This window comes from Aphis gossypii, chromosome 1, assembly GCF_020184175.1.
Source record: "Aphis gossypii isolate Hap1 chromosome 1, ASM2018417v2, whole genome shotgun sequence".
Taxonomy (NCBI): domain Eukaryota; kingdom Metazoa; phylum Arthropoda; class Insecta; order Hemiptera; family Aphididae; genus Aphis; species Aphis gossypii.
In genome coordinates this window covers 52,998,295-53,023,939 of record NC_065530.1, presented here as the reverse complement: position 1 = coordinate 53,023,939, position 25,645 = coordinate 52,998,295, and the positions used below count along the sequence as shown (strand labels likewise).

Below are 25,645 nucleotides of genomic sequence, written 5' to 3'. Positions count from 1 at the left end.
TGGGAGACATTTACTAGTTGGTTTTACAAGCGATATGTCATATAGTAATATATGGCGTCAGCGAAGAGTACATGACATTATTTATGGGGGTTTATATATTTACTTCGCATTCCATCACGCTTGACAAGTAATCTTTTTATTTGGATTGCTTTTTAATTTAAAGACCTTTTTAAAATTTACTTGGTTTATTGTTGTTATATGCATAGTATATGTATAACCCATAGGAAAATTCATTGTAACAATGTGAATACCACTGTTAGATGACGAGGAAAAAACAGTAAATAATGTATTTTAATTACAGAGATGTCTACAATATTTCTCTTTTTTTCTCTCCCTTTTGCCGAGGACAATTTTCTAACCTGTCGCATGGACTTAGGCAATAAATCTACTTAATGTATAGCCGGAAACTTCCTCGGTCACGGTCGGGAAAAATGTACTTCGCTACCAAAAAACTATAATGTATATGCACCAAGCACCAAAGGTAGAGGTCACGAAGCATTTAAATTAAAAAATAAAATAAATTCGTGGGTGGTATTCAACTATGTGTATAACATAAATAATTAAAGCATATTTAAAATTATTATTATAAAGATAGGTATAGTATAATATTTATAGAATTATAATTATATGCCAAAATGGTTCATCGATAATTTGGCTGTTAACTTTCGATTCCAACTTTGTATACATTTATCAGTAATCAACTGCGCTGCTTGTATATACTTGTTGCTCCTATAAGCTCGTTATTATTCAGACACGCGACACGTTATTTTCTCATCTCTATATCCATTTATCTCCATTATAATTAGAATACAATGTCTTAGACTCAAGTCTGTGATACTCATTTTTAATTAACTAATTAAGTAAATAAAGGAAATTCTAATATAATAATGTACAATTCACCGAGTTACCCTTAAACATATACCTAACTACATAAGTGTATAAAGAAATGTAAAATAAAATAATTTAATAGATACCCATAAAGTAATAATATCACTGTCATTGATAAAAGTTATGAAAATATTATCAAATTTGAGTAAAACTAAAGATATTTTTTTATTAAAATAAAATATTCTTATGTTTGACATTGTTAAGACTAAATATTTTATAGGTATACTATCTAGTAACTATAGCATAGCAATAGTATAGGTATGTATATACAAAATATACTTTTAAGTCTGCTTATATGAACTACGACTATTAAGTTACAGCATAAATAAAATAAATTGCTATCTACTTTGAATTCATACTTAATTACAAATAAGCATGGTAACATTTTAGAGATAATGCATCGTGTTTAACTGTAATTTTTGTACGTACAATTTGTCTTTAGTTAAATTATGTATTTATACTAAAGTTGCGGTAAACTTAAAATAAAATCTCAAACATAATATTAAATAATGTAAAATTGAAATTCGATTAACTTTAAACTGATATTTATTAAATATTAAACCTGTAGGTATGTAAGGTACGCGTATGCCATTATTACAACTTATTAGGTACACTGACAGCTAATATAGCAATGACTTCCATAGATGATATTGCTGTCATTAATAATTCATAGATACTATTGATATTATTATTTATCCTTTTATATGCTTTAGTGTCACAACATTAGTATTAAATTAATTGTTTCTTATAATTGATCTAAAGAAGTAAACGCATTTGTTTTAAATAAAACTATAGTAAAATAACAACAATTAATTTTTAGAAATCCAATTCAATATAATATTACTGTGAATAGTTTATTAATTTTTATTAATGCGCGATATGAATTCAAATAATTATTTTTTGAAAAAAACATGACGGTAACAATTAAAATAAATACATTGAATGACATTAAACCATAAAATGACTTATCAACATTTAAGTATAAATCATGTATTCGATATTGATAAAATATTTGAACACAATATTTTTTTCACATTGGTGAAAACATTATTATTATTATCAACCATACCTATTTATGAAATTTTTATATTAATTGATTATAGAAATAATTAAAATTTGATATTGTGTAATTAAGAAGAAAAATCTGTTTGATCAATGGATAAGATAATTATTATATGTGTTTGCAATACTGAAATATGCATAATATGACTTAACGCAATAGTTATGCCGTTTATCTTAACAGTTAAAAACTATTTTAATTGACAGTTTTTATTCTCTTGCACCACTTGAAAATAAAATGCAGAAAAAAATATTTAAATATAACTTTTTGTAGTTTTTCCCATTTCTATTTACCAATACATATTATATTGGATAAAAATAAATTCAATACATTGTTTTCAAACCTGAATCAGTTAAAATTACGTCAAGAATAAGAATAGAAATAATTGTAATTATATAGTGTTATAAAATGGTATCACATGTACCTTGCTCTGTAGAGTGTAGACTTGCCGATAGTACAAATTAAATATAGTCTAAGTGGATGAGGGAAGAGACCTGAGAAAGTAACGAAAATGGATAAAACTCTTTAGGAAAGTCAAACCTAGCGATATGCAAAACGTTTTAAAGTTTCAAGAATATATATTATACACTTACATCTATACCTACTACGTAAATTTGAGCGTTCGCGGTTTCTTATCAGCATCGTATATTCGTTTATATATGTATAATAAATATGCAGTTACGCTATACCGACGCCAACAGTGGCGAAATAATTAAAACCGATTCCATTAAAGTCGACCGAGTCTTGCAATTATTCACCTCATCTCGAGTTCACACAGATATATTTATATAATTATATATATATATCTCGGGTGGTTTTTGTAGAACCAAAAAACCAATTTATTCTACTTTCTACTCCCTTGCCCGGTCGTTGTCGGTTTTCTTTGTTTAATTCATGAAGGCGCGCCGCCACCAGGAGCTATTTGTCTGCGAACAGACGAGTGGGGAGTACCCACCATCGCCACTGACTTCACCGAAGGGGTACATTTATCTCTGCCGGCGCGCGACCCTTAATGTGTATTCCATGCAAATACTATCCCCGGCCCGTTCGCCATCGCGAATATATACGTATACAACTATACATACGCCACCACACATTCATTGGCAGTGGCAGCGATGGTACCTAAACTGATCGGCCGAAATCGACCTCCCGTCCTTTGCAGACGGTGTATATACGTATTATACGAGTATAAACAGAAGGGTGAGCGTATTGCCCGGCTGAAACAATAAATCTGTTGATTCATTGGTTGCCAAAAAAAAAGAAAAAATTTAGAAACCCGGAGAAAATACAGATGGCGACGGTATATTATATAGTCCATCACTTCTTATTGGAATTCGTGTAAGGCGTCTACTATATTATGTAAGTGTATAATATAGGTATAGCGTATACTATAGTGAATATACTGATACGCGAGCAAACCATTATAATCTACCTATATAGGTAAATATATATATATGTATCTAAACACCTAGGTAATAATGTTCCACGTCATAAGATATATCAATACCTATAGGTACCTATAACTGATAGGAAAATTCAACAGGTTCTATTATATTTAATAATGCAATATGTTCACTAATAATTTTATTTTCTATTTTATAGGATAGTTTTTGTTTTTATAGTTTTAAGTAAATTAACAATCACATAAAGTATCTTATAGTGTTTATAGTTGATACTTTGAAGATGTCTTTAATTTTATCATCGGGTACCTAAAAAAAAAAACCTCTTAAGAAAAACTTTTTTTTTATCGATTTTTATATTATTTAAGTTTTTATAATTAGGTGTATAGTTTTATGTTTTTGTTTGTGTAGTAGTGTTTTGTGTAAAACCGGAATATCCTCGTTTATCATTTGGAGGTATTCTTGTAGATCAGAAAAAAGTTGCATAAATAAAAAATGTCTTCTACGTGGAAGATTTATTAGGGTACTTTTTTCTTAGTCACCGACATATTTCTTTGGATATACCTAAGTGGTCGCCAGAAAAGTGCCCGGTTTTATTGAAGCCTAGTGCAGCGTCCCTATGTAAGAAAAAAAGTCGCTTGCAGATATTGTCACGCGTAAAGGCGTTTAAGGCAACGGTATAAAATATATTATAAAGATAGACATATAATATATGTAGATAAATTTGGGGAAGGATGAAAAAATGTCGTCAAAGAAAAAAAGGATGAAAAAATATTTCACGAGACTCACAAATCATTCTCCGCTGTCTCTTAGCATCGGTCGCAGTTTTATTATGTATGCAAATTTTCGAAAACACGCACCCCCTTCACTTGTGCTGAGCGTGCCAAAGGCTCGGACTATAAATCACCGGCTGCCACGTCTCTTGCAGGGACAATGTTTCACCCTACGGGAATAAAAAAATACATTTTTCCGACAGAGCTTGAGTAAAATTTTATTTTTATACTTGATAACTATTTTTGTGACCTATAAAATAATACCTTTTTTCTTTTAAATGTGTTTTTTGTAAATCTAATTAGATACAAACAATAATAAGGTTTATTTATTTTTATAATGGCAATCCAATAGTTCTTGAAAAAAATACAAAGCGAGTCATGAGTATATTGAAATGAATAAATTAAAAATGTATATAAATTTTAATTTTAATTTGTATAACATTAATATTTTATGATATTAATATTTTAGTATATATATGAAAAAACTATTTTATTAGCAAATTAATGAACAGAATGAATTAACAAAAACAACAAATCGTAATTACGTACATATTTCGTAAAGCAAAACTAGTTCAAATTATATTATCTACCTATTTATGTAAGATAGTGAAATTATTTACAAGTATTTAGGATTCCAATAGTAATAATAACACGAAATAAAAATGAAAACTAGATAAATGCCTAATATTTTTATATCCGTCATATAAGTTTAAAGGTATGAGAAAGTGTGTGGATATTTTTCTTTTTAGGTTAAGCACATTAGGTTAGGTACCTATGTATACCTATGTAAAGAATTATGTTTCCCGTACATATAATGTTCATCGAAGGCTCTTTTAGTCTGAACATTCCGTATACATATAATATATATAAATGTCGTTACCTAACGTTTATCGTCGACGACGATGACTAGCACACACAATAATATAATAATAATTACGATTAAGTCGTCAACAACTTGTCAACCGTATGCGCCGCCACTGTCGCCACCGAGCCCCAGGGCTGTACCGACGTAACCGTTTTTTTTCCTTTAAAGGGAACCTGGTGCCTATAAATATATATGTATACACATTATTCGATAGGTACGCTCGGCAAAACGGAACAGAAAAAATGTCCTTTATAGAGAAAGAAAGAGAAAAAATACGATTACAACAGTTACTCACACACATACACACACATACACACTCACACATGCACATATAATACAAAATATAGACACATGCCGATATAATATAACGGATCCCGAATAATATCGCTTGTATTTATATTATGTAATACAAACGCTATATTATAATGTACCGTTTGGGATACATAGCTATCTATATATAACGGTCTGTATCGAAATAGGAACTATATAAGACGATCGTGTGATATTTCAGTGTTATATAACATATGTGTCGCGTGGTGGTTTGTGGGCTAGAATTGTAACTATAGTATAAATGTGTGTTAATTTATAAGAGTGTGAACATTTTGCGTAGCTTGGCACTTTTGCATAAATTTATCCTACCATACTGGGTGGCTGGCAATGCATATACCATGTGTACACAAATTACCTTCGACACAATCTAAGTTATTCAACCACCGCAACAAAATGTTATCTTTTATACTAGGTATATTATTATACAATTTCTCATCCCAAGACTACTACCTAACCTAAATTATTGTATTCTGCTTAGTAAAATATAATATAATATATATATTAGCGTTGAACTACAATACTGTACGATTATACTTTTTTAAAGCAAAAGGTTTATATTAAATTGTTGACATAAAACTGGGAACGTATTACCAACTCACAATTAAGTTAAGTTAATATATATATGTATAATGTATATATTTATATACATGCATATTTTTTGAAATAATTAATGAACTATACAGAAAAAGTGATCACGAGTAAGATGGAAAGTTACAATCCAAACATTTGATGATGATCTAAAATTGCAAAAAATTTTGATGTAACGAGTTAAATAAAATATTTCGAATAAAAATTATTAAAAAATAAACCATCGTATGATGGTATTGGCGCGCAGTATGTTGAATTTAGTTTATAAAAAGGTTCAAAATATACACGCTGACATCAGTGGCAGAGAATATGAAGAAACTATATAGTTATTAACTAGATATATGAATTTAAGTTTTAATGAAGCAATTTTATTATAGTATGTTGATGTGCTGAAAACGAAAAAAAAATATTAGCATTACCTACTTAAGTTCGTATAATATACTCTGCACTAGACTTAACCATAGAGTATTATTAACTAATGAAAGATGTTTTTATAATTCAGATTATATTTTTTAATCAATAACCAAAACATTAACCCATTAGTTAGTCGTATAACTCGTACAAGGATAATTTTCATACATATTATGTATTAATTATTCCTTAGTATAATTTCTTATTGAAAGAAATATATAAACAATATCGTATACCTATTTATAAATTAAAACAATTTTGAAACAAGAAGATACGCCAAGAATCGGTATATTATATACATAATTATACATAAATACCTACTACTGTTGTTTTATACAGCAATATACGTATTACATAGTATTAAACTATTAAATTTAGTACCATAAGCTACCAGTGTTCAATAATAAACCATACATTTATAGTTTAAACAGACGAATAAATAATAAATATGAACACTATTAATACAATTTGAATATTTGAAAATGTTATAATTATAATATACTATTGATGATCAAACTATTAATTTCAATATCCTAAGAATTATTGAGTATAAATGAGTTTCATATAACTATGTAAATTGTAAAATTTAAAATTTAAATCAGAAAATATTATAAAAATCAATTAAAACCAATTAAGATTCATTAAAACGCATGTAAATGAAATAAAAAAAGTGAAGATGTTGTTCATCAATTATAAGAAAATTTAGATTAAATTGGGTCACACATCCATTTAATACATAGCTCTCATAGCTGATAATCTAAATACATATTAAGAACAATTTTATATCTATTTCATATTTATTTTGTATGAATAATATTATGTAATTCACATTAAAAAGTTTCAAAACAATGTATAAGTAGTATACTTTGACGAGACCTATAAATGATAACTAATAATATTTAAAAAAAAAAAAAATCAACTCATCAGTTATCTAATTTTTAAATGTTAAAAGATAATGTATACCAAATGTGTATTATAGTTATAAGTATTCTTTGAAATTGCATAGGAAACTTTTATTTTCACGTAGATTTACTAGCTAATATTCAATTTAAAATATTTTTAAGGGTGGTAAAACTAAAATACTCATTAAACACCTATATAGCTATAATAACTAAATTATAATATTATGTTAACTTAAAGAAGCGTATAATAAACATATGAAATAAAGAAATACGCAAGTTTTTTTTTTATTAGACACTAATTCTTGTTTTTAAGGATGCAAAATAGCCAAAATAGGTCATTTTAAGCATTAAGCAAGGTAGTACATAGGAGATGGATAAACACAAATAATATTACGATGTTTTGTTATTATTGTACTCATGAAATGCATTGACTACATGTAGTCAATATGAAAAATTATTGTATAATTATGTGTGATTTAATAATATGTCAATAATTTATTGAGTAAAAATAAAAACACGTGAATCTTTAATAAAGTATTTATCTTGCTATAAAATTACCTAATGAATGTTTAACTGTATTATTTACATGCTAAAGAATAAACTATGATAATTATATTAACAGTATATTATATAATATTATTTTATAATATGCGGTTTGATTTAAAGAAATATTATAATATTTTAAAACTGTGGAAAATATAATGAGGAAAATCCGTTGGAAACGAAATAAGAGAATAGACAAAATCAGAGGATATAAACTTATAGTTATACAACATCTATATGTAAATATATAAATACAATGTACAAGGAACGAGGAACGACCGATGACGTGTTGTCGTTGATTAATTAAAACGCTTTGTGGTGGTGCACTACAACTACAACAGCAGTAGGTACCATACGTATACATATGTATAGCATACACCATCATAATATTCACTAGTGTGTCGTTTGCGCATGTATCTCGCCAGGTTTGAATCTGTGTGGGGAGAGTAACACGTCGTATTTCATTTTTAATTGGGACTTTTGCTTGTGTGCGCGTGTGCGTATATGTATATAGAGTTTGTTAGCAAACGCACCGTTTTGGTACATTATAAAAAATAAATAAAATAATATCCCAATCCTATGTGTGATATAATATGTCTAAGAAGGTAATATTAAATGAACCGAAGTTAAAAAAAAACAAACAAAATACATTTTATACGAGAAGAAAGTATATAGATGCGACTGCGAAAACCACGATGTTTGGCAATAACCGCGGTGGTCGTCGGGACTATCATATTATTATAGCGTATTTTAAATTTGTCGATCGGTTTTCTTGGCTCCAAGCCCACCATCGACACTATATACCGGACACGCGGGCATGCATGCACAGAAGGTAGATATCCTACCTGCAGAAAAGTTTCTCAACCACGTCATATTTTAAAAGTTAAAATTTGTTTACCTATACCTACCTACTTATATATAATATAGGTATTCCAAAACTTAACATATCGATTTTCTGCTGTACATATTATAGAGGTACTTAGCTTATAATATTTATCTACTTATAAAGTATAATAAGTACCTATATTATACTGAAAACTTTGCATTATGCGCATAGTCTATCAGTATTGGCGTCATTTTCGATTTGTATGCATACATGCCTCTAAATTGTACCTATATATAATGGAATGTGATGAATGAAAATTGAAAAAATTCTACAGAGAATTATTTTATAAAGAGTACCTACCTAGTATACTTAAATTGTAACCTACCAGTAAATCATAAATAAAAAAGTTATTCAACAGAACAGCTAAAATAATATTAATTGTTCATTTTTGGTTTAACCATAATACATTAATTGATTATATACCTAGTAGCAGTTTTTACTTTAAAAAAAATCAAAGCACCGAGCCGACAACGTTTATCATTTTTTAATAAGAATATAATATAATATGATTGCATACCTGTCAAAGACTTTGACGAATAATTTACTTTCACTACCACCATATACAAGATAATAAGCGAGTTATCAATGAAATGCGTCATTCAGTAGTTTTCTATTAATTATTGAACATTGGATTCGACAAACAAATATCTATACGTATACGTAACAATACCTACAGTTTCGTCAGAAAAATATTCTGTACATCATACTATCATAACGGAAAAATCGTATCTATCGGTTCATTTCGTCTAACTGTAATCGCGGACACGCTACAAACTTATTGAAAACAATGCAACACAACGAATAAGTGTACCATAGAATCGATTGGACGTATGTGTGAAAAGAACTTGAATAATGAATATACATTATAATAGCGGTTAGAAGATATAATGATTGGTATATACATATGACATATCACAATTCACAGAACCTTTTTTTCCACAGTTCTTAACAAGTTAATGTCAGTAACGTCAATCAACCGGTAGAAATTTAAACTCTGATGCCAGTTTTTAATGAATATAACTCATTAATAAGATGTTTTATAGCTCCAGAGTACAACGCGCATTTGATTATTATATTTACTTCATGTTCAAAAACTGTTTCAACATTCATAATATGGTAAGATAAATTGACAAAAATCAATAATTGATTATTAAATACATCAAAAATATATTGCATTATCAAATTATACCTAATTTATATCAAGAAACTACTTTGGTTATTATTATGTACAGTACAAAATCCTTAATCATCTATATTATTTTATTTGACATACCTACAAGAGTATGTTCGCAACGTTTTTTGGCACTAACACTTTTTACAAAAATAAAAATATGTTCCTTAACGTAAAAACTAAACAAATAAAATATTAAGCTTAATGTTTATTGCTTATAAATATATTTTGCACTTTTATCAGATTTTTTAGTGGTTTTACGATTGTAAGTTTCGTAGAAATCAATTAATATACACATTATCGCTTTATATAGTCATCATGAATGATTATATAGAACAATTAAAGTTAAAATTATACAACGAATAAAGATTTAAAGACATTTTGACCTTTCCATTCAAACAATTTAAATAACCAAACTAATTAATTATTATTATTCAATAATTAACACTGAAATCACATTGATTTATTATCACAAAATAATCATTGATCATAAATTATTTAGTTTTTGCTGAATGGAAAAACATACCATGGAATATGACGATTTCTGACCTTTACGCATTCACATAATTTCTATAATAAAACTAATTTATTATTATTATTTTATAATTAATAATGAATATAATTTACCTATTACAAAATAATATCCAAACATTGTAATTTTATTAAGTTATTTATTTTTACTAAATAGATGAAATATAAAGTTTGAATATAGAACAAAAATATGTTTTTAAGTAGACTTGACAATAATACGAATATTCAACTGAAAATACTATAAAACGAATACATAGATGAATTTTTTAATGTACCTAGTTTGGTTTAAAGTAAAACAAAAACTCATAAACTTGCATAGTTGATAATTTAAATTTTTTTATAATTCAAATTATATAATATTAATTCTTATTATAGACATATACTACATCTATGAAAAAAAATTTAGAATAAAATTAAAAAATACAGTTTCCATAATGTAATTTGTTAATGATATTTAGTAAAATAGGTATTTATTTTTTACATGTAAAATAATAATGATGAAAATCCGAATGGTTTGATAAAACAGACAGACTAAAATGGATATAAAGTATATGACGCGCGGGTTTGGGTAGGAGAAAAAAAACTGGTAAGAAAAACAGCACGAGGGAACAACATTCCATCAAATGTGTAGCCTTGCGACCGTGGTGGCGACAACGTCTTCGGCGCAATACATTAAAATAATTCGTTAAATCGACAATCTGGTTTTGTATACCTACTCTTCTCTGTTTCTTATATACTCTCATTCAAATTTAACGCTATACACTTATCATACACGATAAACGATACCCTAGTTAGCAATTCCCAAATATATAGTTAGATACATCGCATTCGGATATACTTAAAAAATGATTTTAGTATTAAAATAAACATTTTCGTATACGATATATTTCTAAATGAAATTTCAGTCCACATTTTTAGAAATTTATTGAAATAATAATATCATTAACTGATAGTTTAACCTAAAGAAATACATGTATGCTATATATATATATATATATATATATGTACAGAATAATTATATTTTTATAAAACGATCTAGTTTTATCAAAATTAAGTAATTATTATATTAATCAATTCAACAGTAAATCATAAAAAATTCTTATAAAGATATTTTAATCTAATGCATACTCAAGTCACGAAATCGATAAAACGAATTTATAGCACCTATCCTCATTCATTCATAATATTAGATTAGGTTCAAATACATTAATAAGGCAAATTCAATGACTATAAAAGTATTAAGTAATTCTTACACTGTTACTACGATTAGAAAATATCGAATACGGAATACAAAGTGTATATTATAATGCATTACTATATTTGTCAAGCACAGTAAAGGTCAAAAAAAAAAAAAAAACACAAATACTGTTTCGTTATGAGTAGTAAAATTAATATAATATATATATAAATAAAGTTTTTGGGTTGCATAAAATTGGATTTTGTTATCCGTATAGCAAACTATAGCACATGCGTGTTATATTACTTATTTTGAGATGTTTGAACATGTAAATCCCCTGCTGGTCTCTTGAAAGCTTTCTATCCCAGAGAACGTGATACAAAATCAGTTTTTTTTATATAATATAGTGTACAACGAACAAAGTGTGACCCAGTATGTCACTGAAGCGTAGGCGTGGTTTAATATGGACTATATAGTGTCGTATAGCGATGTACAGAGATAGAGTTTTTATTAGACTACCGAGTGCTTGTTTAGAATGAATGGTGTTTCTGCTTCGAGTGATTCAAGAATTTTATCAAGATACACAATCAGCATGAGAAAAATAAGAAATTTACGAGAATTATCATTACACTATAGATTAGGTGACAATTCATCGAGTCATTTCAGTAGGTAATATAGAAGAATTCTTATTGCATAAGAAAGTGAGATATTGGTTATAGTAAGGTTAAAGATAGTTAAAAAGTAATTAAAATTTAAGTACGAGTATGTAAAGGAAAAAACAATCAATTAGAAAATTGTACTACTTACATACTTTTGGAATATAGTACTTATATAAGTATTTATTACATATATATATATTATGTAAAATAATTTTGTAATTATAATATTTTAACACTAATAAAGTAATAAATGCGATTTCTAATATTCACGGATAATAAGAAATTATTTTATAAAATGAATAACATTAATTATTTTAAATACATATAGTATTAATTTAATTCACATGTTTTTTAGCATTCGTAACACTCTATAAATATATGATATTTAAATACTCAATACTCTATGACATTATCAGACAATCATTGACTACTGCGGATAAAATCAATTTATGTTCTTCAACAATGAGTATATTAATGTTATGACGAGAAATTGACAGAGTACCTATACAGAAATTGCCCCGTTGGACTTGTTTGATGGACAGGACAATCAATTTTCAGTTCCGCGACCAGTCCTGACGGATGTTGCGTCACAGAAAACGACTATAGCTGCTCTTCGTTGCAGTATACTAACAAGACAATGATTATTATTATTCACCAAAATAGTAAAGCAGAACAAGGTCTAAAGTAAAATAAAAATTATATTTTATAAATTTATAAATGTCTAGAGAATATTTATAACTTATACATATATATATATTAAATATAAATATATATAAATATATACATAAATTTGTTTAGAAAATAAATATTATTCAACTTATACATTTGTAAGTTTTGAAAAAATCTTAAATATTTTATATAAATATATTAAAAAAAAAAATGCTAGGATAACATCAAGGAAGCGTTTGTTTTTTTTTGAAAAGGATGAATTGTCACCATGTTATTCGAATTTAAAGAGAATAAAATAAAATCATACAGATTTATAGATAGCTTTATAAAGTGATTGATATCATGTTTTTATAAAAAAAATGAAAACGAATCATACATTAAGTAGTTCGTCTAATGATCGGTATGTTTAAATAATGAACTATTCATTCAGATTATTTACGCCCACACAGTACAAATATAATTTATAGTGATTAATGAGTGTATTATATTGCGCCTTAAATCAATATACGTTATACCTATTTACCTGTATTATAGCTATACATATTATAAACCATTTTTGTCACAATTCATTTAAATACAGTAATTTTAAAAGTGTTGATATCATATTAATTTTTATATTCCTAAACATTCCAATGTTTATTATAAAATATTTTGGAGTCAGATTTTTGTTTTTTAATATATGTTGAAGGTATATAAAAATATGCTCATTTTTAAAATTGCTTTTAACATTATATATTATAGAAGAAATAATTTAAAGCATTTTAATAAAATGAATCTTTAATAATAGCATTATAAATTATAATATATTATATTTATACAAGTTAAAGTGCATCTTATAGTATTACAGCTGAGATATTTTGACGTTCAAGTGGAAACTGATGTCGTTGTTAGTATTATTGTAATCGAGAAACGATTTGAAACTGAAATACCAGATGAAGGAAGAACGAGAAAGAAAATGGCTGTACAAAATAAGTTTATAATGATTGCGAGGGAAAGACAAAAAAAGCTAACGATTGAACGCATTAACTTTTCAAATGGGCACAATCCATACGACACATTTGATATTCATCCATAAACAAAGTAAATAAAACTGAACAAAGACAAAGAAAAATGAAAAACCTGATGTTTCAGTGTTTAATGAACAATGAAGTTCAGATACGAGTCGTCATCACAAATGTCAGAGATTTGTTAATATTGACGCATTAAATTCGCATTACAGTAGGTTTTTACACGGAAAAGAAAAATGTCCAATAAAAAACGTTTTGTGTTTGTGCCATTTGTCGTATCTGCTATGTAGCGGGCGATTAAAATCCCATTTAGACCCGACTTAGAGAGCTTATTGCTTTCCGCCCAAAAACAATCCCCCTTTAAACCCCTTCCCGTGCCAACTCACACACCCCAGGACGTAATGTACACCCCGAATACGTGCTATACACTCTGTTATGAGATTTTTTTTTCATTTATGTTACACTTGTCCTAATGCGAAATCGATAATGTCCCTTTTAGAGGCCCACGTGACCAAAAATGTCCACTTTTAAAAATATAGTCATATAAACCTGAAACCCAATGGTTAACCCTACGCTACCGCTACCATTGAACATATGTAATCGAAAATAAACTGTAAGTGTTAATTATATACCTAGGTATTTAAAAATATTAACAAATACAAAAAATGATTTATCATTAAAATGATAATATCATTATTAGTATAAGCAATATTATTTTACTAATAGTTTTTTTTTTATATTTATAGAGGTATACAATATTTTTAAGTACCTACCTATAAGTACAATATTATGATTAATCGGTATATTATATTAAGTTGTTAACGCTATAGAAAAATACATATATGCCTACCATTATACACAACTATCACTGTAAATCGCAATATATTTTTCCCACAGTTTGTTATATCAATTTCACCGATTGATTCTGTCGCGTATAGACGCCGCGTGTCATTATTAATTGATCGACAAGGCCGATCGGCGCGTTGTGTAAAAAGAGTTATCAATCCATATCGGGGGAGTGGACAATCATCGTACCGGTTATCTGCGAACACGTTAAGGACATCATAGTAGTGCGAAAGAAAATAATATTAAAACGACTCTTTGTTAAACTATTTATGAAACGAAACTAAAGAAAACCCTACGTATAAAAACTCATATTAGATATCTATTATCCAATCTTATAAATAACAATTAAAAACATTTAAAACATTTAAGGTATTAACAATAACCTACATCCTAATTATATTTTATTTCACTTTAAAACAATATGGAACGGATTCAATAAATTAATGTGCACTTTAAACGATTACCTACATCTCTAAATTGTATAAATTAAAACAGATAGATGATAATCCATATTTTTCACACTTAGACTGGGAAGTTCGAAGATAATCAAGATACCTACCTAATTATTTAGAATACATTATACAGAATGAATGTCATAGGTCAAATACAGGGGACAATCATATTTTAAAGTATATATAACTATACGCCTATACCAGCCGTTAATTAAATGGTACTTATTGGTTCTCGAACACTGCCACATTGATTCCTAAAGGAACGAAATAATTTGTTAACAGCTCGTATAATTTACCATGAGTATTTAAATTGTTTAATTACTATTACAATGGCTGGTCATTGATCGATCGACAAATGTTTTTCTGATGTTTACCGATTGTTTGTTGGTCGACACTTTATGCGGAACCAATAAAATATCGAAATTTTTACAAAGGACGATTTCGAGAAACAAAAAATGGTATCATATCTATCACTATACAAACATATATATACATATATATATATATACGTCGCATCCATTTAGCGTTCTGGCCCGTTTCGTGAAATGGATGGACATTTCATTCAGTTCGCGAAACAAAACTTCTTTTTTTTACACATAGTGTAATTACATAATGTGGATAATTTTTCACGAAACGGACACGGATTTTTAGGGCCCAGTAGTTTTGAAGCGCGGTGAAAACGCACTGCATAATACAGAGCGCGTCAAGCTAGTGCGACAAAAACGCGCGTTACAGCGTGCAAAAACGCAAAACAGCGGTTGCACGCGGTAACGCACGTTTTTGTCGCACTAGTTTGATGCGCTCTATATTATATGAAGTGCTGCGTTTTCATCTAGCATTTTTGAAAACCGCTGTAGTGTGGCTCGGCCCTAAAAATCCATGTCCGTTTCGCGAAGTTATCCACATTGTGTAATTACGCGATGTGTAAAAAAAGAGTTTTGTTTCGCGAACTGAATGAAATGTCCATCCATTTCACGAAACGGGCCAGAACGCTAAATGGATGCGACATAATACATATGTATATAAAATAAAATTATGACAGATTTTTGCTTGTTGTATTAAAACTTGATTAAATTTTGCAAACCAAAATAAGATTAATATACAAATTAATATAAATAATTTTTAATGTTTCTTTAAATGTATAATTTCAGAAGTTAAAAAGAATTAAAAGTATACCCATGTATGAAATGTACTTTAGGTATGTTTATAATTTTATCCTCAGTGATAAGAATGCAAAGTATAATATAGGTACCATTTCCAGACTACCGCTATATAGGTACAACAATAGGCACTATAATAATAAGTCGCTATACACATTTTTTTTGGCCGTACATTCACTGAGAATTTCGATTAAATTCACATAAATATTGCTATACGTTCCACTGTTAACCACAACGTCAACTAGCGTGTTGATACTTTTTTTTTCGTATTCCATTGTCGAAGCAAGTATTATACACTCTCGGTCACGTTCCTTGCCCAACACGAATGTCAACCGGTACAGTCCCCGCCACTGCCACCAAGTCCTACATCACAAGGTGCATCACTGGTTGGGCAACCCCCCTTAAATGTTTGTGTATGTATATAAATATTATTTGCATCCAAAGTATTAAACATTATAAGTACCTACATTATATTTCTACAGATCATGTGCGAACATAATATATTTTCTTCGTCCGTATAGGCACACCTACCATATTATATATTCTACATAAATACCTACAATATTACCAAAGAAAAACATCAACAAATAACTAATAATACAAGTAATTACTCATCTATGTCGTATACAATTGAACGCGTGGCATTATTGAAACTTGTTTTTTTTCGAATACGTTAAAATTATTTGAATTGTTTAAAATTTAAATAGTAAATAATATTGGTGGACTCATGAGGTAAATAAATATGAACGTTTCTTATATACTTAGGTACCAAATAAACATAATTAAAAATATTTACTCTACATTACTGCAAGTTGCAACTAACAAATTTTGTGATAATATCAAAACTCAAACATTGAAGTATAAAATGTTTTTTTTTTAATTTATCCTTTAGAATTAGCTATTGAAGCACAAAAAAATTAGCAAATTTAAAATGTAATTTTTTATTTATCTATTCATTGTTTTTATACCAATATAATATTGTGCTTGTAACAATTTTAAACAAATAGCATTATTCATATTTTGTTCTTCTAAATATTTATTTATTCATTAAAATTAGTAAGTAGAAAATATCTATATAATATAACATATCATAGTATTTATTCACATTTTTAGTATTTTATCTTTTAAATGTATCTGTATAGGTATTTTATTGATATAATTAAATTGTCTGTAATATATATATTATGTATATATATCTGTTAAATTATAAAAAGTCAATAAAAAATAAAGTTTAAATAGTTCATAGGTTTTATAAATAATTAGATTTAAATATGATAATAATAAAACAAAATATACAATTTAAACTGTATCTAGATAAAATTAATTCAATTTTTAACAAAGTAAAAATATAATTCTAAAAGAAATTTTATTACACCTACTTACACCTACTTACAATTTACATACTTCATTTTTTACTCGTAGCACATACGACCTACCTATAAACAATCAGACAATAAGTTGATAAATATTTAGTAGGACTTTTCTAACAAAAAACATTTTTAAACAAGCATTATTCTATACCTATATTCTGTCAAAAAATGCAATAGATTTTCTACAAGTGCGTCATTTAACGGTAGCTATAATATATGTACATCATTTATGAATAGTACATAAAGAGTATTCAATTTGATCGTTTGAATAATAAAACGACGTTTTTTTTTCTAAACGGATTTACGTTCTACTGTATCTCATACGTATAAAAGTGAAAAGAAACGAAAGATATAGGAAGACAGAGAGAGAGAGAGAGAAAGAGAAAAAATTATTAAGTTAACGACGTGTAAACACGGGTTTTTATTGACGGTAATTGGTCGGAGCGCCGTGGCCGAGGCAAAAATATGGTCGAAACCAGGTCGTAAAACAGTCTGTGCACAACGACCTAAAGTGCCGAGGAGCGTGCCGCCGTCGACGCCGCTGGTTTGCACGCGTGTGTATATATTATGTGAATGTGTGTGTACACACGCGCGTATGTGTGTGATAAAATCACATACACTCCCCCTTGTACATAAATTAGGCATGTTTATGATGTGGTTTTTTCTTCGAAAAACTCTTTACTATGACTACCGACGTGCTTTCTGTGTTTCCTTATACTCTTTACCTACAATTTCCGTACACAATAACGAATCGCCCGCGATAAGTCATATAATATATTAATTTTAATCTCCTATGTATCCGGTCTCCGACGTTTAGTCCGGATAATCATATAATAACGGACATTATATCCCATAAATATATACATGCATATATATACACGATTGTTGTTAAATTGAGCCATTAAAAAAAAAAAAAAACGGTCGTAAATATTCGGCATACGGCTACTGCTGCTGTTGTACCTTCACAGTAGATAGTTCGGTTTATAAGTGTGCTCTCGGGCTGCCGCCGTCGTCGCCACCACCGTTGTTTATGATCCGTACGGTAATTAACCTGTGCGCGTGATTGAAATCGTTAATATAATGGTCTCTCGTGTAAAATAACATCAGATATAGCCACTACCGCCGCACTCTAGTGTGTCGCAGATACATGATTTTATATATATATATATATTATACATATACGTCCACTGCTTACATATTATTATTATATTATATCTATAGGTAAATTATATTTCTATTCCCCTACCCCCTCCCCTTCATCACAAAGTATGCAGTGAAATGAAATGTTATTATTTTTTAATTAAAAGGTTCTGCAATATAATATTATACACTTATTATACACCTATTTTATACTCTCCTTTATAGTTTATCATTCTGAAATGTATAGTGAGTTCAAGTTGATTAATGATACGTGGTATTTATTTATGAACCTATTATAAAGTATAGATTTTATACGTATTCTTGTAAAAAATACATTGTATTTATTGTAATACTTAATAATATTAGATAAGTACCTGTATTGAAAATTTAAAAATATAATCGATGATATACCTACCTACTGATTTAGGTACCTATACTTACTTTATTTAACAATATATTTAGATATAATTCATATTATTCTTAGATACAAATAAAACACTGATTATTTAATATTCTACACATCTTCTAATAATACGCACAAAATAGCAACAAGACTGCAATTCTCTTTATTAATGTATAATTTGGAATATTTTAACGGTTTTAAAATAATTGAATTTTACGAAGCAAACATAAATCATGTTTTATACAAAATGTAGTACTTTATAAAAAAACCAAATCAACAAGGTTTACTCAATATTATTTTATAAATTTAAAAATAATTAGGTAAATATACCTACCTACTTATACCTAAGTATATAAGCACGAAATACATCTATGCATAATATCTACATCCAACACTATATAGGATGGTTGATAATACCTAAAAGTTGTTCATTGAAAATAGATTAAAATTAAATAACAAATCATAGATTGAATAATATTGTGCATTATGGTCATTCTGTTTGAAGTCTTATGCAGTTATGCTCATATACTTATTAATTATTATCTATGAACCTACTTACATCAAATCTTTGAAATAAAAATATTATAATATTTATGGCATAAATTTTAGAACTAACAATATTATTCTATTTTAAAACACTGAAAAACACTAATTTATATGGATTTTATTATAACATGTAATTTATTATAACGGCAAGTATTACAAAATACTTGCTTGTATTGTAAATATATGTATACCTGATTCTATACATATATTGGTCTATATCAATATATACTGAAATATTATACATAGTTTGTAATATGGTCATCTTAACCTAGGTATAACCTAGTTTATTTGTTCTAGTACCTAAATTAATATAAGCTCGAGTATAAAAAAATATGTACCTATACTTAAATCTTCCTACCAAATTACCTACTGACATCAATAGAACGAACATTAAGAGCATTTGTAGATACACACGTATACCTATATATACTATATAGTAATATTATATTATTATAATTCAAAATGGTATATCACTCACCGATTATGTTGGTCCTGAGAGATCTTTTGAATGGCGAGTAGACGTCAATAAACTGTGTTTAAAATAATGTGTGTTTTGATAAAAATAAAATAAAATAAAATAAAAAAACAAACAAAACAAAAACCGCGGAGATTTAAATAATTTTAGTGATGGTTGAAAAAAAAAATCGTTTCAACAAAAATCGAATACCGTACAACGAAAAACTGTGGCGGTTAAAATATAAAACAATCGGTTTTTAGCATGCATTTTTTTGACGCGATTAAAAATACGATTTTCCGCGCGTTTGGGTCGGCGTGCATATAACTATACGTCTGTTGTAAATATTTTGGCGGGTCAGCGAGTTCGGTGAAATTCAAAATTTTTATAAACAGAAAATAATAATAATTTAAAATGTATAGATACCGGTGTACGAATAAAAAATAAACAAATAATAAATGACAACGTAATAACGTATAATAATAATATTAAAATAATATTGTAGAGAACCAAAACAAACGAAATAAAAATATACAGTGTACAGGAGCGGCGTGGAAATGGAACACGACGCGATATAAAAGCTATAAAGTGTGCTGTGTGTGTTATGGGCTCCAAAAAGTTTGTCCTTACAATAATGGGACGTGAATCGAAGTGTTGGGCGGGAGAATGGTTTACGGTCTCGGAACTGATAGAGAGCCCGGCCCCCTGTGCTACCGCCCGCCCGCTGCGGCACCCCGCCGCCCCGCCGCCGTCCACCACCGCCGCCGCCGCCGTCAGGCAGTCGCATAAAGAATATGACCGTGCCGCGGCGGTGGCGATGGTAGAACGCGGCATGAATGGCGGCGGGAGCGGGCGAGCGGGGACGGACGGACGCCGGCGCCGACGGAGCAAGCGGCATACGGGCCGGCCGTGCGTCGGACAGAGAAACGACGACGACGGCGGCGACGACGACACACACGCACGCCGCGCGCCCCGCCGCGGCACACCTCGTCCACCGCGCCGCGCAAACACACGCACACACATACGTGGTGCGCGTGGTGCTCGTATATCGTCCGCGCGCGCATTGCGCTTGTCCTGCCCGCCACTGTCGGCGGAGACTTACGACGACGTTTCCGCGCCGCGCCGCCGACCGGCCGAACGCGAAGTCAATAAAGTCACCGCCGCCGCCGTAATTTGCGACGCGAGCGTAACGCGCGCGCGACGACGACGGGTTCGGGGATTTTTTTTTGATTTTTTTTTTTTTGGTTTTTTTTTCCGTCCGTCTTAATGATGACGGAGCGTGTGCGCACGACGAATATAATATAATATCGAACCCGCCGTAACGGACCGCGACAACGACAGTTTTTCCGTACCAGTGGGTGATACGACATGATCTTTATGACCGCCACGGTTATAATATTATAAAATTATTATATTCGGACGGGACACTGCACGGCCGGTGTACACGAATTTAACGAAACCTCGTGCGCCGCCGACACCTGTTGCCCGGCGAGCTGCCGGCCGCCCCGCGTGATCGAATTCGCGCCATGTCCTCACTCCCCCTCACACCACACAAATGACACTTTATCCACGCCGTTGTATCGTATATATATATATATATATATGTATACTAAATCTAATATTCCGGTGTAGAAAAGTCATGGGTAAAATTGTTTTAATTTGTTGGAAATATTATTTCATATTATATAAAAAAGTAATATAAATAGGTATATGAATACATAATATTATAATACGAATGCACTAACTCATAGTCTATGCACTTTATATGCACATGATACGTTTCACAATGATACATAGATATGTAAACTTAATCAACTTAAAACACCTACTATAGTTCTATACACCTATGTACAGGAATATGTTGACAGTTACTTGAACATCATTCTAAATTATTTTTCTAGCTTTTCTTCTGAATATCAAATATTCAGATTGTACTGTTATTATTATTATTATTATTATTACTGTGTTTTAAAATTTTGTATTTAAATCAGACTTGAATTAATTTTTGTACAAAAAATGTACACATTTTTAGTTTTAAACAATACAATATGACACTCTTTGTAATAAATTAATAAAAGTCTTTGTTTAGTTTTACATTTAAAAAATAGAATAAAATATTCAAATAATTCCCAAATTTCATTTTATTCTTGCTGAAACAATGCATTTTAGAATTGCTACAAAATATTTTAAGAACGAAAAAAATAAAGAAAACTATTCTGTTTATCATTGAATAGTACATTATGAAATTATTAAATGTGGTATTTATTGTTTTATGTTTATAATAATTTACTATAAAGTATTTTTATTTTATTTGTTTCAGAATTGGTGCCTAAATCCAATGCACACTGCAACGCACTATAATGCACTCGTGCATAATATAATTAACACACATTTTAAAACATACTAACTGATCCTGAATAACGTTATTGTCGTGACAAATAATTTACATGTGGATTAACTTAAATGAATGTAAACTACACAGATTTTTAACACAATCATTTTGGTGGTTTTTGTTACATATAAAATACAGGTTTAAAATTATACCTAACGATCAATCGAAAATGTATATAGTGTTTTTAGAGTATTTTGATATACATAAAAATTAGAATTTGGATGAGGAGTTTATGAGTTATAAGTGTTTAAAGTTAAGGTTAGCGGAATAAACCAGCATTGTGTGATAGGGTATCACTGTATCTTAACATTCCGCGGCTTACATAACCTAAATACATAAGAGTACTTATGTCTCATAAACTACTATAAGTACTACTATACAGACTATAAGTCTGAATTTCAATTTTTATGTATCGAAATACTCCGAAAAATATTCTGTTTCATATTATAATATGAAATTAAAAAAGTAAATAATTTAAAATAAATATGTATATATATGAGTAAATACAGTTATATATATCTTGAAAGACTTTTATAATAAATGTATACAATATAATATACTTTGCATATCGAGAATAGAAACCAATAAGTATATTATTATTTTCATTGAAAGCTGCAAATTTTCTATAATTATTTAACTTTTTATTTTGGTTCTTAAACAGTATATCTATAGGAATAAATTACATCGTCTAAATATCTTGAGGCAAAATAAACACTCCGCAATATTCTTTATTTTCAATTAAGAATAGTCAAATTTTTATAACTTTTTATCCGAATAAATTCTAAGAGTTTCACTGTACACTATATACTTCACTTTATACTAGACAGTAGACATAATGACTTGTAGTTTAGGTGTTACTGTGTTAGTCAAAATGGATTCTTTAATCAGGTAAAAAAAACACTCCTATGGGACGTTATAACTTTATTGAGAACACCTGTGTACTGAAACTTTCAAATACTATTGGAAACCCTAACACGATTTAAACAAATAAAATCTAATTTGATAAACGGAAATGGTCATTTATTAATACAACTTGAAAACTTAATAAAATTTAAATATTAATTTAAAAATGTAACTATAACAAACTATAATTACTTTTTTCAAAACTATAAGCACTATTTTTATTTAGGATATTAATAGTTAATATTGTAGAATTTATATATTAAAGAAAAATTAATAGTAAAAATTATAACACATATTATTAATATTATGTGTTCTTAATTATCGTATACAAATATTACTAATACACAAAGTATATAGGTGTATAAAATTTAATGTACCTATTATTAATAAATTAAAATATATTTATACTTAAGTTGTATCTATAATTAGTATACACCATACAAATTATTAAATAAATAACTAAGTAATATAAGTTAGGTACAGACAATTTTACAAAAAATATAAATACTGTCTTTCTCACTGAATAAATTAATTTATAGCATAATTATATAAAATATAGACGATAAAAGTGCTTTTGAATTAATAATATGTTAAATAAAATGATTAAGCTCGCAATCTTTAAGTATGGATATTTCACACCCAAGCAAAAACACATTGGTTTTGGTATTATTTACAATTTGAACCATTTCAAATTTCAAAATATATAATATGTTATATGTATTTAGGTATACGTGATTGCCAATTACACAAACGTTACACATTTAAAATAGACGAAGATTAACATCACAAAAATTAAAGCCCATTCAAAGATAGAAATAAAAATATATATTGTACATAGATTTTAAGGTTTGAATTAAAATGTATAGTAATGGATAAAAAATGTACATAAAATATATATCGTTTAGACCAGCGCGAGCGGTTTCCAACCCATGGGCCACGGCCCACTTTTGGGTCGCGAGCAGCATGGTACTGGGCCGTGAATCATATAATATTAAATATTATATATATATTTAAAATAATATTATTATATTATAATATATATTTGTTATACACCTAATAATATTTCTGGTTATAATTATATTTAATATTAACAACAGTGTATAATAAGTGTACAATTGACGGTATAGAACGGTTGAATGTAGTTTTATCTCATATTATATATTATAATTATATGAATACGTATATAGGTGAGCCTCAAAATTTTTTTTTTACAAAACTGGTGTTCCGCACAATTAAATAGGTTGGTAACTTCGAATTTAGACTAACGTCAGTCTAAATTCCCTATCTATTGACGTTACTCGGTAATAGTCGTGTGCTTTATTTTATCAACTACTCTAACCTACTAATAATGTATTTCCAAATCAAAACCGTGACGATCGGTGACTATCTTAAGAAATTGTGATTCATAATAAACAATATAGATCTAATATGACTTGACAAACGTGCGATAAAATAATACCATAGTTTAGATCGATATATGAATATATAAACTAAACTATTTAACGATATAACATTTTTAATACTCATAGTATACATTTATCAAACATGTTTAATTTTATGTGAATGTGTGCAAATATTGATGCTGAAAACAATTTACTAGAACATTTACAATTTATAATTAAAATTATAATTATAATGGTAATTCAAAGAGCCTAGTGAATTCAAAAGGTTAGCTTTGAAAAAACATCATAACATTACAACTTTAATAATTGTATTCTGATTCTACCTATATACATTCATAGCTAAAATATATTTTATCCAATAATAACTGTAGTACTTAAAAAATATTATTGACTCTTATTTTATTATATGATAAATTACATAATGTTAATTAAATTTTTTTAATAAATGATGACTTAAAAACTTTTCTCTTTTCTTTTTTGTACAATGTACACACATATATATATATATATTAGATACTTAAATTTCAACAAACGTTCAAATAAGTAAAATTAATGCAAATAACAACATTATGATTTAAAAGTAATCTTATAATGATTTATATGTTTATGCACGTGTAAGACAAACATTTATTAGAAACCATATTACACTCTTATTATTATCAATTATAATAAAATAAAATCCATTAAATTGATGGTAGGTATACCTAACATTACTT

The 25,645-nt window shown here is 28.4% G+C and overlaps 1 protein-coding gene across 6 annotated transcripts in view; it reads right to left on the bottom strand.

The window, feature by feature from the left end:
• Window positions 1-25,645, bottom strand: part of LOC114129106 (homeotic protein antennapedia-like) — a 183,471-nt gene that overhangs the window by 134,193 nt on the left and 23,633 nt on the right. For 3 of the 6 annotated variants that reach the window (XM_050197156.1, XM_050197173.1, XM_050197174.1), the window contains exon 1: window positions 20,256-20,348. The exons of 1 other annotated variant lie outside the window; for it this stretch is intronic. The gene's annotated coding sequence lies outside the window, so the exon portion shown is untranslated. Of the gene's footprint in view, window positions 1-20,255; window positions 20,349-25,645 lie in introns of those variants that run through there. 2 more of the 6 variants (XM_050197161.1, XM_050197160.1) reach the window with 2 other exon arrangements.